Below are 14,176 nucleotides of genomic sequence, written 5' to 3'. Positions count from 1 at the left end.
AGCTCACATCAGTATTTTAAGAAGGTTGAACTCCTGTAATTTGGGGGTTTCTTTCCAGATTTAGGCTTTTGCTCTTCACCTGCATCAAAAATCAAAAGGGAACCTGAGAAAATAAGTGGCAGGTGCCCAAAATGATGTCATAAAAGGCCTGAAGGATGGAGCCAGGGGGTGTTTCATGGCATTGCAAAGGGGCCAATTAAAAAATTCAGGCATTATTTTAGGATTCACTCTAGGATTTGTTATTTCTTCGTGAAGAAGAAATATTTGAAGGATGAGCAGGAGGGTGAAGGCACTGTCTCAGTGGTAAATTCATCCCAACAATGAATGTCAACGCTGGATTTCTTTGTGGGTCTAGAGACCCAGCTGGGTCTTGCTTTGAGTACCAGTGTATCACTCAACCTAACATCCAACAGGGGGTTTGAGGACCAAAACTCTCTGGTATTTGTGTCATTTCCCACAACACCTGCCAGGATCTAAGGGGAAAGACAAACTAGTTATCCTTGAGATTTCACATTGAGACACTCCATCCCAAACAGGCTCTTTTCCCAAGGACTGCCTCCATATGCTTTGTCTGGGTTTTAAACGGTGTGTTAATTGTTCTGAATTAACAGCTCCAGCTGGGGAAGCAAACAAGCAATTTGCAACCTTAAGATAACACCCAACTTATCTCAAGTGATTTAAATTGGGATTTTTTTTTTTTTTAGTTGGTTGGTTCAGGGGAGGTGGGGTTAGTGGGTTTTTTGGGGTTTTGGGGTTGGCTTTTTTTGAGGGGATATAATGCCTTTCTGGTTGTGAATACACTGTCCAGAGCTAAAATCACTTAGTGCACCCAATCCATCAGGAGTGGCCATTGGCACATGGTCACAGGAGGAGATGGGATTGTAGAACAAAGAGAAAAGATGAAAAATCTCTGCATTTCACTTTGCTTTAGAGACAGGAAAGATCTAATATACCCTCATCACTTCTAGGCAAACCACTGTCTGCAGAAGAGCTAAGGATTATTTTCTCCCCAACACCTTTTATTTTCTATTACACAGAATCAGGGAATCCCAGAATGGTTTGGGTTGGAAGGGACCTTAAAACTCATTTTGTTCCAACTCCCTGCCACAGGCAGGGACACCTTCCACTACCCCAAACTGGTCTAAATCCCAGTCCAGCCTGGCCTTGGACATTTCCAGGGATGGGACAACCTGTGCCAGGGCCTCACCATTCTCACAGGGAAGAATTTCCACTTACAGCTTGTTTCACAGTATTCAAGCTCTCAAAAAAACCCCAAAAAAACCCAATAGTAAACTCGTTCAAGCTTTATGCCTTTGTCCTCTTTCATCTTTTTCCCTTTTGGTTTTTTTTTTCATTTGCTGCTATATAAAGGAAGGGAGAAGGAAAGACCATGCTGGTTATTTGTTTACAAGACTGGATCTTAATTTTTAAAAATTGTCACTTCAGCAATTTGAATTCTTTCTAATCTCACTCAGGGTGTGGGATTCAAGGAGGAAAGTCCACCCCTCTCCCCACCCTTCCATGACCAAATTTTAAGAGGAGTCAGCAGTGCTGGCAGTGAAACAGATGCCACAAGAAAAGTTTTCTGTGATTATGACCAAGTGTCTGTTGCCAGATTGAGTGGAAACTCCTCTTGCTTGTCCTGGTTCCAGCCAGGAGAGGGTTAATTTCTGCAGTGGCTGGGAGGGGGCATGGCCAGGACTTGGTTATTCTATACCACTTCACATCATTTTTTGGGGGGAGGGGCAGGAAAGGGACTCCCTTCCCAGCCAGAGCAGCTCTACCTTAAGGTGAGTATTTCTGTATGTGAATCACTCTCTTGTGGTACCATTTTGTTATTAATGTTGTTGCTCTGTTTGTTTCCTCATTCCAGTTTCCAGCTAATTGTTCTTATCTCAACCCATCTTTTTGATGATGATCTTTTCCTTTCATGCCTTTAATTCTCTTCTCCAGGAGGAGAAGGGGAGGGAAAAGGGGATCCAGTGAGTGGCAGCATGGTTTGCAAAGTCTCAGTAGAAGCACTAAAATGGAGGGACCATTCCTAAATCATGACTCTACCCCAACCAAGACTGAGCTGGGAGTCAACATCCATCAACCCCCAAAAGTTTTGCAAGATTGGCTCCTATCAGATGACTGGGCTTGTGATGGGGTCATTCTGCTGAAGTTGGAACACTTTGTCTCCATTCTGTCTCCTTTTCCCAGAGGAAAAAAGGTCTAACAGTGCCCTGAAGACACGAAGAAGAGTCATTACCATGCAATGATCCATCCTTCTCCAACAACAGGAGGCACCTCCAAAACACAGACCCAACTCTGGGGCCCTGGGACTCCTTGCAGCCTCGGATGCCCAGATCCCCAGTGCCAAGCTGTGCTACCTGACGACCTCCTGGCACATGGATAAAGCAACAGGAGAAGTGATAAATCACTTTGGCACCTTCCCTGGGCATGGCAGCCCTTGATAAAAAACCAAAACTCAGGGGAGGGAGTCTGACACCACGCCATTCCCAGCGCATTCTGTTGTGCAGATTAATCCTTCTTGATGGAGAATTACAATTAGGGCTTCGTCTTAAGGAGATATCAGCAATCAGATATCTTATCAAATGCCACCTCAATTATTCAAATAATCCCTGGCTCTTAGATTTGGGTGCTGTTTAGGGAAAGCAGTCCGATTAATGTGCTGACACTTCCCCATCACGTCCGACATCCTCAACTTCATGTCTGATTACGGAATTTGCATTCAATTTAATTTTTTCCATCTGGAGTAAATGAATAATCCGAGTACCTACCCCAGCCTTAATTACATTTGTTAAATTAAAAACCTGGGATGTGAGAAATTTAAATGCATGTAGCTCCATGGCCAGACAAACCTGCATGTTCAACCTGCCGCAGCCCTGCCAGCTCCTGCTCCAATTTCTCTTCCTTCCCCACAGCCAGGCATCAAGGAAATTACAACTAGAAAACAAAAATTCTTTCTAAACGATGAAACAATAGATGATCTTTTGACATTTCCAGCGCTGTTTGCAAGGGAATGAGATAAAATGTAATAAATTCATATACTTCTGTGTGTTTCTTGGCTCCAGCAGCTAAAATTTCCATCTCTTTATGCAGGAGTCCTGGGGAGCAGAAATCCTTGATAATGCCAAACAATTCGACACTTTATTTTCTCTTTACTCCACACCATGCAAAACACAGGCTTCAAGCTGCCAGCTGCTGGGAGTGAAACCAGATGCCACATCCCTTTTCCATATGGAAACTGAAATCGCCCCGTCTGGGGGGCCCGTGTGCTCCCCTCAGTCCCAGCCCTCCGTGACCCCAGGGCTGCTACTGGCACACAGCAAAGGCTCCCTCCAACTGCAAAAAAACCACTATTTCAATGGTGCAATTGTCATTTTCTACACTCAGCCTGGCTCAGGCCAGATTCTGGTAGCATCAGAGCCAGGGGACATCAAAAAAGATTCACCCCAAGCCACCACATATTCCTAATTTTAAAATAAAGAAGTAAACAGGGAAGTGTGAGTAAAACTACTGAACTTGATAAATGTTTCAAAATAAACTCAGCAGAAGCTTGCTAAGTGTCCCTTCTTTTAGAGATGATGGAATTTGAAAGGATGGAATTAATAGGTGGACACAAAGTGTTGATAAGAAAAATGTTGAAATAATTAAAGACTAATTAAACATTAAATGGAAAATAAAGCATTACCAGCACAGACCACTTTAGGAGGAATACTTCACAGGTTAATTGGAAATGGGAAATGTCAAATAAATAAATTTGGATGTTGATCTAGATGTCAGCAGCAATGAAAATGTCGAGGAAAGTCTTTTCTCAACACTCACAAAGACTGAATTAAACAACTTACATGTGAGTGAGGGCAATGACAGCAATCCCCCAGTTTGAGATTTGTGAGACCAGTAATAAAATATGGTTAAAAATATTCAGGGGAAGCCACACTCGGGTAAAGTGAGACAGGTGAGAGCAGAATCAAAAAATAGTTTTCCCTTTCCTCTCAGCATGCTTGCAGCTCACACAACACTTCTGCACTCCCAGAAAGCTGGATTTGACTCCCCAGCCCAAAAAAATCCCTTCAGAGGGGTGTGCCAGAGCATCCCCCAGGCACAGTGGCCATCAGAGCAGGCAACTGAGATTAAGTCTAATGGACCTGTGGTTCCTCATCCTTCCTGACTTTCTTCTGCTTTGTTTGGAGTTAAAAGTTACAGTTCCAGAGAAGAAAACATCATGTTTTAGCAATGAGGCCCCCAGCGAGGCTGTTTAAAAATTAATTAGTGCCATGCAACATATTAGCGATGAACAGTAATTTTAGCTTTTGTACCTACTTCGTTGCCTTCTACATGGTTGTTATTCCAGCTTTTCCATGGTCCTCCCAGCCAACCAGGACCTACACAGAGCATACCAAGGGAATTATTGGCTCCTGGAAATACCCAATTCAACAGCAAACACACCCCCCAGCGTGATCTCTCTGAAGCTTTTAAATAAATTAGGGTCATTTTGCTGGGCTGGCTGGAGGGTTGGGAACCTGCTCTGCCCACAGAGGTGCCCACATCCCAAAAGAGCGGCTGACCCAGGTGTGAGCCTGTCCACGGGCAGACCCTGAGCAACGTGGGTGTTGTGCTGTGGTGTGGAGGAGGTTGTGGGTCGTGGCTTCAGCCAGGATGGAGGACAGAGGTCCTCCCTCCATGGGCAGACATGGGTGGGATCACCCAGACCTGACGATGGAGAACCTTCAAGGATGGAGATCTGCCAACCCCAGATGTATCTGCCAGCCCCAAAGTTGAAGATTTTACTCCAAGCCCATGGAAGAAGACCCTCATATCCCAAAAATGGAGATAGGCTCCCAGCTCTGAAGGTGAAGATGCTCAGGGATGGAACTCCACAAAACACAAGGAAGAATCTGCCAAACCCCAAGGCTGGGAATTCCCCCAGTCATAAGGAAAGGGATCTCCCAAGCCTGCAGATCTCCAAAAGCCAAGGATGGAGACTCACAGACTTCAAGGATTGAGTTCCTAACCCTGAGTATGGGGATCCGCCAACCCTGATGATTTGGAGTCTCAAAACCCAAGGACTCTCATAACCCTGAGGACAGAGATTCTGCAGACTCCGAGGATGGAGAGAGAAATCCCCTCCAGGACAAAGACCCCCAAACCTAAGGATGCAAACCCCATCTCGCCCAGTCCCATGGAGGGCAATCACCCCCTGGGACATCAATGGCTGAAATCTTCACCCCACACTGCATGGAGCAGAACCTGAGGTCATCACTCTGGTCTGGTAATGGCCCCCTCCCAAAACACAACCCCAAACGAGCCATCACCATGCTCCTTTTGGCAGTGAGCGAGGCAGCAGGGACCAAGGAACCTCGCTGCGTGCACTGCCTTCAGGTGGATTGTGGAGCTGAGGGGAAATTTGCTGGGACATCTGGAATATATTCATTTTATGGCATGTTTCATATCACAGACAGGTACTTTGAAGCAGTTAAGTAGTAGCAGGGCAGCACGTCCCCATGGGTGGGCTGCGGTTTGTGCTTTCAGCCCGAGCCGCACCGGCATGACAAAGGGGCTGGGGAGACAGAGCTGACGTTTTCCAAACACAGCTTTGTGCCTCTGGGGGCAAATCCAGCAAGAAATTAAAACCCAAAAGGCAAAAAAAAAAAAAAAAAGAAAAAAAAAAGAAAGAAAACAACCCCCACGTCTAAGTGCTGTTGATCCCCACATCAGCCTATTAACAGACCCATCACAAATTGTAAATGACTCAGATAAATTAAATGGCTTAGCAACTGTGAGGAAAGGCCCTTCTGAAGATTCATTTGTTTTGCGGAAAAGAAATTATTCGGGAATTTAAAATCTTTTCCAGCAGCTTGACACAGGCACCCTGTCAAGCCCACATGTTGTTGCTCACACAGCCCTGGGAGCCAGTCAGCCCTGAAAGGAGAAGTGAGAGAATCAGAGAATCCCAGAATAGTTTGGGATGGAAGGGACCTTCAAGGTTCTTCCAATTTCCTGTGACTGCCAAAGACCCCTTCCACTCTCCCAGGGTGCTCCAAGCTCCATCCAGCCTGGCCTTGGACACTTCCAGGGATGGGGCAGCCTGGTGCTCTGTGCCAGGGCCTCACCACCCTCACAGGGAACAATTTCTTCTGATATCTAAACCTCCCCTCTTTCATTAAAGTGCTCTGTGAGCCCCCAGAAGCAGGGGGGTACAGGAATGCTCCCGCTGTCGAGCCACTAACGAGGCTGCACCTCCTCCTAGAAAAAACTATTAAACGCCTCAGCCAATGAGGAGGTGTGAAAATGGGATGATTTGACCCAAAACATCTCCATGCAGAAGGAAATCTGCCAATTGAGCTGCAATTGAAAAAGAAAAGGGAAGACAGTAACACAGAGCAAGAAGTTAGGGTTGCAACCCTGAGTGCAGTGAGGTGCAGCGATGCCAAAACCTGCAGTGATCCCCTGTGCCCAGTGAGCTGCAGTGATTCACCCCCCAAAGCAGGGAGCCACTGCTTTCCTCCTGGGCTAATTCATGAAATTCATGCATCAAACCTACCTGACTTCAGAGGCAAAGCCCAACTCCCCATTCACAGCCCTTTTAGCTCATGCAAAATTCAGGGGTTGTTCACCTTCAGACGCTATTTCGCCAGCAGCAGCAACTCAAAACCCCTTTTAGTGGAAGTTCAGAGGTATAAAAGATGCAAAGCACCCCTAAATTATTCACATGGAGTTTCAATCAAAGCCGCACTATGGGGTAAAGGGAAGGATCTGGTGACCCTGGGGGTGTCTCCCCATCTCTGTCTGGATGGGTAAACCCTTCTTGTATTTACTGGGGAGAAGTGAATGGAGGAGACAATAAAATAAAAGGATTTTCCGTATCCAGAAAGGGCTGGAGAGAGAAGAATGCAAGGAGTATCCATTTTTCAGGTGCATCCAACCAGAGAATCCTGGCTGCATTTGCCCTTTGGCAACACTGAAGCTTTTCCAAAATTTTATAGCACCAGAGGAGTAAAGAAAAGAAAAAAAAGCAAATAAATAGGAAACTCAATAATTATTATTTTGTATTTCAAATACATGAGGTTTTCAAAAAAGGAAAAGCCTTGGAAGAGATTTTTTTCTTCCATTTTTTTCCTCTCTGTTTTGTTTCTTTCTCTTTCATTGAGCATCCAAGTGCTTCTGAGTTGGGATTTCCATTTCCAACATTTCTGGATTTTTCTTGGGGCAAAACCCCAACAGCCCAGTACAAAAAAAAACCCAAAAAACCAAGCCCAATCCCAGAAGTAGGACACAGAGCCCTGCTCAATCCAACCTCAGCTTGAGGCTCACTAATTACCCGGTAACAGTATTTATATGCTGCCAGCACACTCGGAAATGCAGCTCCTAATAACTGAGGTCAGCATCAATATTAATGTCCTGCCTTGACTCTCCATATGTGGGGACCAACGAGAGACAAAAAAAAAAAAACATCAGAGCAAAGTGAAAAAAGGAGTAGAAAATTAATTTTAGAAGTATTTTTCTGTCTTTGGGCAGGAAGGGAGTGCTTGAGTTTAAATGAGGGGAGCAGCAATAAAGCAAATGTAAGTTCACATCTCTGAGGCATAAATCTTCCAGCAGTGAAACATTTTTCACCATCTGTACACGCCCTTCCTCAAACTTTGAGTTTCCCCACAGGTAGGAACAGGCCAAAAAAAAATCTCTTCCTGTGATGGGAATCGATTTCTAAAACTCAGGGCCTTCCCCTGACCAGAGTTACTCTAAGACATTTGGCTTCAAATATTCACCCCTGAAAAATTCAGTTCTCTTTTGGTTGCTCATGCAAAACCTCAGGCCTTGGGTAGGTTCAGCTGGAAACAACCTCACTTCTTTTCCAGTGATAGTTTGGGAGCATATCCCCCCAGATCCAATATTATATTGCATGAAAATGTGCACAGAATATTTGCAGAAATGTGGTTACACAGGGCTCAGTGTGGGTTGCATACATGTCCCAGCACCACTCCATAATTCAATTAAAACTGTCTTTTCTTAATAATTTCTACACAGAGCCACTTGTCACACCAGGAGCATTAAGGCAGAGTTTAAATGGAGTTAATAAAGTATTAATAGCCTGCAGTAAGGCTGTGATGGATTTGAGCTGCATGTGATCAGTACCCCTTGGTACAAGTTGTTACTGCCAATGTCCATGCTCAGTGCACATCGAAAAAATCAGAGGTCTTCCATTAAAAATGCAGCTCCAGACAATCAGGAGTTTCTCACGGAAAGATGCAGGTTTTGGGGATTTTTCTCACCAAAATGAAAGCTGGCAGTTGAAGAGCAAGCATGGATGTGGCATTTACTCTGTGGGATATCAGGTGTGGTGTCAACCCACAGCACTGACACACTAATTCATAAAATCAGAGGTCTTCCATTAAAAACGCAGCTCCAGACAATCAGAGGTTTCTCATGGAAAGATGAAGGTTTTGGGGATTTTTCCCACCAAAATGAAAGCTGGCAGTTGAAGAGCAAGCATGGATGTGGGACATCAGGTGTGGTGTCAACCCACAGCACTGACACACTAATTCATATTGATTATTTCTGAAAGAAAACAAATGGAAGCCATAACGTTCCTGCCCAAGAATTCACCATTAAGAGATTCCTGGACCATCATTTTGTAATACTTTCTTCCCAATGCAATTTGAGAATTTCCTTATTTTTAGTCAAATTCCAAGCAAGAAAAGGGCAAATTGTGGAAAGAATTTGAAACTAGATGCTCTACTTCCCCCAGAAACTGTGGCTATGAAGCCTTTACTGACACATTTTGAGCTGTTATTAAACAACATCAACGAGCAACATTGAGCCTTCAGAGCAGACCCAGCTCTCTATTGATGACTACAACAGCAGCAGGTAACACATCAATTAACCCTTCAGTGACCCAGCCCTGAGCCCATGACTACAAAGGCAAGGAGCAAACTGTTGATCCTACAGAGAAGACCCAGCCCTGCACTGATGACTACGTTGTGTAGAAGCAGGACTCAAGCCAACTGCCTAAAGGCTGCCATAAAAATCAAATGCTACTATTAAGTGATTTCAGATATTGAAAGAAATCTCCAGAGACTAATTATAACCTCGTTTGGCAATTTGGGTGGAAAGCACACTCTGCAGTTGTAGCCTTGGCCATCAATTCTGGTCAAACTTGAGATCTTTCTAAAGAGCCATTGTGTGACCCAGTGGAAATGGCAATTTTTCATATGGAATTTTTCCCAAAGCTTAAATCGTCTCTTTATTAAATATTTCTTAGTTCTAACTTGTGGAAAGAGACTGCGAGGTCTATTCCAGGAGGAGCAGTCTGTGAGAAAATGTCAGAGGGTAAAAACGTCTCAGGGAAGAAAAACCAGGATTTCCACTCGAGGGGCTGACTGGCACCAGCCAGGACCCAAACCCAAAAACAGGAGGCGTTTGTTTTCCTTTGTTGGGGTGATGAACAAGAACCATGAGATGGAGCAACACCTTCTTCCACCTTCCCCAGCTGCAGGCCATCACCTTTTGGGCTTTCAGAAATGCTGCTTCTCCAAGCAAAACCCTCACTAGAAGACTTCCCCACCACTTCCAAGACAGAGGAGTGAAAGGAGAGCACCTTCCTCCAACCTTTCCATCAGCATCAGGGGTGTCCTAGGTTATAATATTGGGGTGTAATCCATTACCACCTCGAGCTGCAATTCCTTTTTTTTTTCCTTATCTCGTGACTCAGAGATGAGTCCCTCCAGGAGGACCTGTTCTTTCAGCCACATGGCTGGTAAGATCACAGTTCTATTGTGAGATGCTCCGCCCAGAGGGAGGAGCCAAAGATGCCATCAAGGATATAAGCAGGGTTGTACAGACAGCAAGGAGAGCCCCTCTTCCAAAAGGAACAGCTGAGACCTTCTCTGCACTGGACCTCCAGAGGGAAACCACATCAGTCTACAAAACCACTGCTTGGACAGAACCAGATCTGCTACCACCGCCCCAGCCAGCGAGTGTCAGGCTGTATCTCTAACTCTGTCAGTGGTTCTTCTTCTGTGCTATTATATATATTTAGTTCTTTGTTCCCTTTTCCTAATAAATTGTACTTCTGACTTAAAGACTCTCATTAGTTTTGCTTTTCAAACCAGAACAAGGGGAAACACCAGAATCACCACACCTTGCAAATCCTTCCCTGCCTTCCCCTCCCCAAGGGCTGCTTTCCTCAAGGATCCTCCAAGATGTCCAAAACTGCTCAAAGTCATGACCTGCCAAACAAATAACTGAAATCAAACAAGAAACTGAGATAATTGATAAATTAGGAGCTACTGAAGCCACACAGTCCACTCACCATACCAGACACACTACTCCAAGTTTGCCCCCACTGGTTTCCCATGAAATGGGAGCTGCAAGGACTGAGAGAAATAAAAGTGATTTTGAGTGTTGCTGCAGCTTTTCAGCTCTCTGATGGGATATTATTGGCTGATCTCCTACACAGCTGCTCCCTGCTGAATAGTCAAATCCCACCTCCAGTGTCATTTGCCACCAACCAATGTGGGAATAAATGCAAGTTTGGGTTTTTGGTTTTTCTTTTCAGTTGATGTGAATTATTTGGGGATTTTTTTTTTTTTTTTTGGCTAAGGAATACATGGTGATTTATACAAAACTGCATTTAGATGGAAAAATCCCCTCTTTGCTGTCTCATCCCTACCCAAGTGGGCAGCTGCAGGTGGTCCAGTGCAATGACCACCACCCTACAGCCAAGTGGGTCAGGACTATTTAATACCAAAAACTGGGGAGAAATATTCTATTTCTTCAGCAATAAATGCTCCTTTTCCCAAAGTGCTAGCTCAGAATGGAGAAAAACATTCAGTTTTGAAATGCCTCAATGAAATTTAATTTTTGGTTTGAATCAACAGCTTCACTCGGTGCCATTTTAATGCTATTTTATGCTGAAATGTCAATTGGAAACTAACATTTTAAAATGTCAAAACATTTCACGTCTGCAGACGGTGCCGATAGTTTTTTGCTTCCATGTGTCCAAACAGAAAACGCTTTTGGAATTTTACCATGGAAAGGAAAAAAAAAATTTAAAAAATATACATATATATAAATCAATATTTTGACTTCTTGGAATGAAAACAAAGTTAAAATACAGTATTTCCTCTAGGATGCAAACAATATTTTCTGACAAGCTGTAATCACCAAAAAGAAACCTGAGCCAAATAGTTGCTACCACGGTCTGTTATAGCCTGATGGCAAGAGAAAAGAAAGAGATTTTTGATATTGTAGCCTCTCTGAGCCCTTTTTTGCCAATTGTTTCCAGGGTGCAGGAAACTCCTTCTACCACACAGAACCATTTCCAAAGCACTGATTTTCCTTAATCGTGGGGAAAACCGCCTCAAAAAATGATGGTTCTCCTCTAAAAAAGGAGAATTTGGGGGGGATTTGAATTTTGGGGGGGGGTTTCCCTGTATTTTGCACTGATGACACCAGTTTGGGGAAACTAGGGAGGAAATGGAACTGGAAGATTTTTACTTTTTTACTACACTTATGCAGGCTGCAGGGAACACGTGCACAGGGTGTGGGGGTTTTATCCAATGTAAATGCAATTATCCAGTGATCTAACCTTTTAAATTCCTGCCTTGCCCATGCATTACCAAAAAACCAAATGGAAAAAAAATAGGAAAAGAAAGCAAATAGAAGACAAGCAATGTGGGGCAGTGACAGTAAAAAAATAAATTTTAAAAATAGAATTTTGCATGTTTTTCTGGTTCCAGAGGCAGGGTGTAAACATACAGAGCTGGAAAATGGGATGAAAACTGGTAGTTTTGGTAGTTTTTATCAGCCAAGTTTCTCGTTCCAAAGCTCACAGCTCCATCATCCTTGAGGGCGCAGCTCAGCCACCCTCCATCACCTTTACATCTCCTCCAAATTTCTATTTTTCTCTTTTTCTTCCTGAGCCCAGGCTACAGCCCCGCGCGGGGAATAAGCGCAATTATCTCGTCTCGCCACATTTTTCCAGCTCTGCCTGAGGTTTAATTAAAGCCAAGAGAAAAACACAGAGGAGCAGCACTGGGTTCTGCTATCGCCCCACCACATGTGGCAGGGAGAGGGGGAAAAATGGGGGGGAAAAAAACACATAGAGAAAATAAGAAATAGAGAAAAAAAAAGCCACCCCCTTCATCGTCGACTTTTTAATTTAGCAAAGCTTCCTGGATATTGCTCCCTTATCACATTTCCTTTAAAAAAAAATTAATATATATAAATGTATATATGTAGCTATGCAGGTGTCCATGAATATATATGGAGAGTAGGATATGCACACAGCCTATCTCTATAAAAAATATATATATAAGTGTAGCCTAATCCCCTGTAATCTCCTTGAATTACACCTCAACCACCCTCCTCACAGATGACCTTTCCACAAAAGGCTGTTTCTATGCCAACAGCATTGTTTGAGTCAGGCAAGAGAAAAAACACGGCACAATAATCTGTAATTTTTCCTTAATTCGGTGTTTTCACCCACGGTTAGGAGCCAGTTGATGCTAGAAACACCCTGATCATAGGAAAAAAATAGTATTAAAAATTAATTGATATCAATGATTTGAATATGAAGGGAAGAGGGATGTAACCTTGGCCCAATCTAGATCTTGTCTAAATTCCTGGAATTGTTTTTTCAGTGTAATTCCCCTCATTTGGGGGTTTAGGAGCAAAATCCAGTTTTAAGGCCCTTTCCTTGAAATCTGCATTTCTCTCTCCTGTTCCATCTCATCTTGCCAACACAATCCACAGGTATCGATTTCTACCAACAAGTCCATTTATGGAAAAGTCACAAAATCTCAATTTTTTTCCATTTTTACTGTTTTTTGAGGAATTCCACCAAGTAGTTCATCTCCAGCGGGATAAAAAAAATAAAATTACAATGCATAACAAATCTGAAAACCTTGAGAAGTTGTTATAACACGAACCAAGCCAGTAAACAATGTCAGGTAATAAGTGGTTATGAGATTTGACTGAGCAAAAGCAGCTCAATATAAAAAATTTTCCAGAGAAAAAGACTCTTTTGGGTCTAGATAATGTTACTGCATTTAAAATTTGGGATCTTTTCCCTCACTTTTATCAATTTCTGGAGTTCCAATTCAGCCCATAAAGCTCATCCCAAAGCAGAGACTCTAACAACGATACAGAGAATTAAAAATTAGATTTTTTCCAACAGAAGTTTTGGTTTTTTGGTGTATTTTGGAGAGTGGCAAAAGGACCCATTGACTGTTGGGTTGAAGCATCCCCAAAATTGTCTTTTTCTGGCTTGTTGAGAGAGGGACAACCTCCAAATTCCTGCATATTCTTCCTATTGGCTGGTAGGGAATTATTTCTGTTTTTCTTCTGACCCAACCCCAACATCTTCATGGGTCCCAGAGGGAAAATATTTCCCAACAGATCCATCTCACAAGCGCTGAACCAAGAGGATAAAAATACCGGTTGCCATGGGAACATAAACTCTGGAGTTTGAAAATACCAGAATTAAACCTTACACTAATTTTGATCCTTAAATCCCTATTTTCGCATCTGTGTTTTGGTGGGTTTGAGGGTTTTGGAGCAAAAAAACCAAAATTTCAAGACCTCTGCCAGGGTTTCACATCCTTACTGATATTTTCCCACAGCTGGATGCATCTCCAAGCCAGGAATAGATTGAAAAATTTTAAAATTTAAATACAGAGTTAATTTTAAAATATAAATTATTTTCTAATTTAATAACAATTTTATAATTTAATAAGATACATTATTCTCTAATTCAATAATCTAGGTGACTTTTAAATTAAAAACAAGGATTAGTCCCAGCTTGTGGAATCACCTCTCACCATCCAGCCTTGGAATCTGTCCCATGAATAATTCCTGGAATCAGGGCAAGAAGTTGATAATCCAGGGCTAAGAGATACAAAATTCATTTCTGCATCTTTTTTTAATAAAAAAAAGCTTCTGAGATTAATTTTATTTGCTCAAAATATACTGCAATCTGTTAAGAAATATTAAATAATAATAATAATAATCAGGCCTCAGAGCTAATGATGCTCAGGCAGAGAATTCCCTGTTCAGTGGCAGCAAGAGCTTCAAAAAGGTTTAATGCAACTTTTAGAGTTGGTCTTGAGGAAAATTGCCCAGACCAAACAGGGAAAAGCCACACTCAAAGGAAAGTAAATAATGTTTT

At 42.9% G+C, this 14,176-nt stretch overlaps 1 protein-coding gene across 3 annotated transcripts in view; it reads right to left on the bottom strand.

Moving 5' to 3' along the window:
- Positions 1-14,176, bottom strand: part of PKNOX2 (PBX/knotted 1 homeobox 2) — a 96,604-nt gene that overhangs the window by 46,223 nt on the left and 36,205 nt on the right. For 2 of the 3 annotated variants that reach the window (XM_077787987.1, XM_077787988.1), the window contains exon 2: positions 4,330-4,391. The exons of the other annotated variant lie outside the window; for it this stretch is intronic. The gene's annotated coding sequence lies outside the window, so the exon portion shown is untranslated. The remainder of the gene's footprint in view (positions 1-4,329; positions 4,392-14,176) is intronic. 3 annotated transcript variants of the gene reach the window in all.

Source organism: Lonchura striata, chromosome 23 (genome assembly GCF_046129695.1).
Source record: "Lonchura striata isolate bLonStr1 chromosome 23, bLonStr1.mat, whole genome shotgun sequence".
NCBI classification, from domain to species: Eukaryota; Metazoa; Chordata; class Aves; order Passeriformes; family Estrildidae; genus Lonchura; species Lonchura striata.
This window is presented reverse-complemented; position numbering and strand designations above follow the sequence as displayed.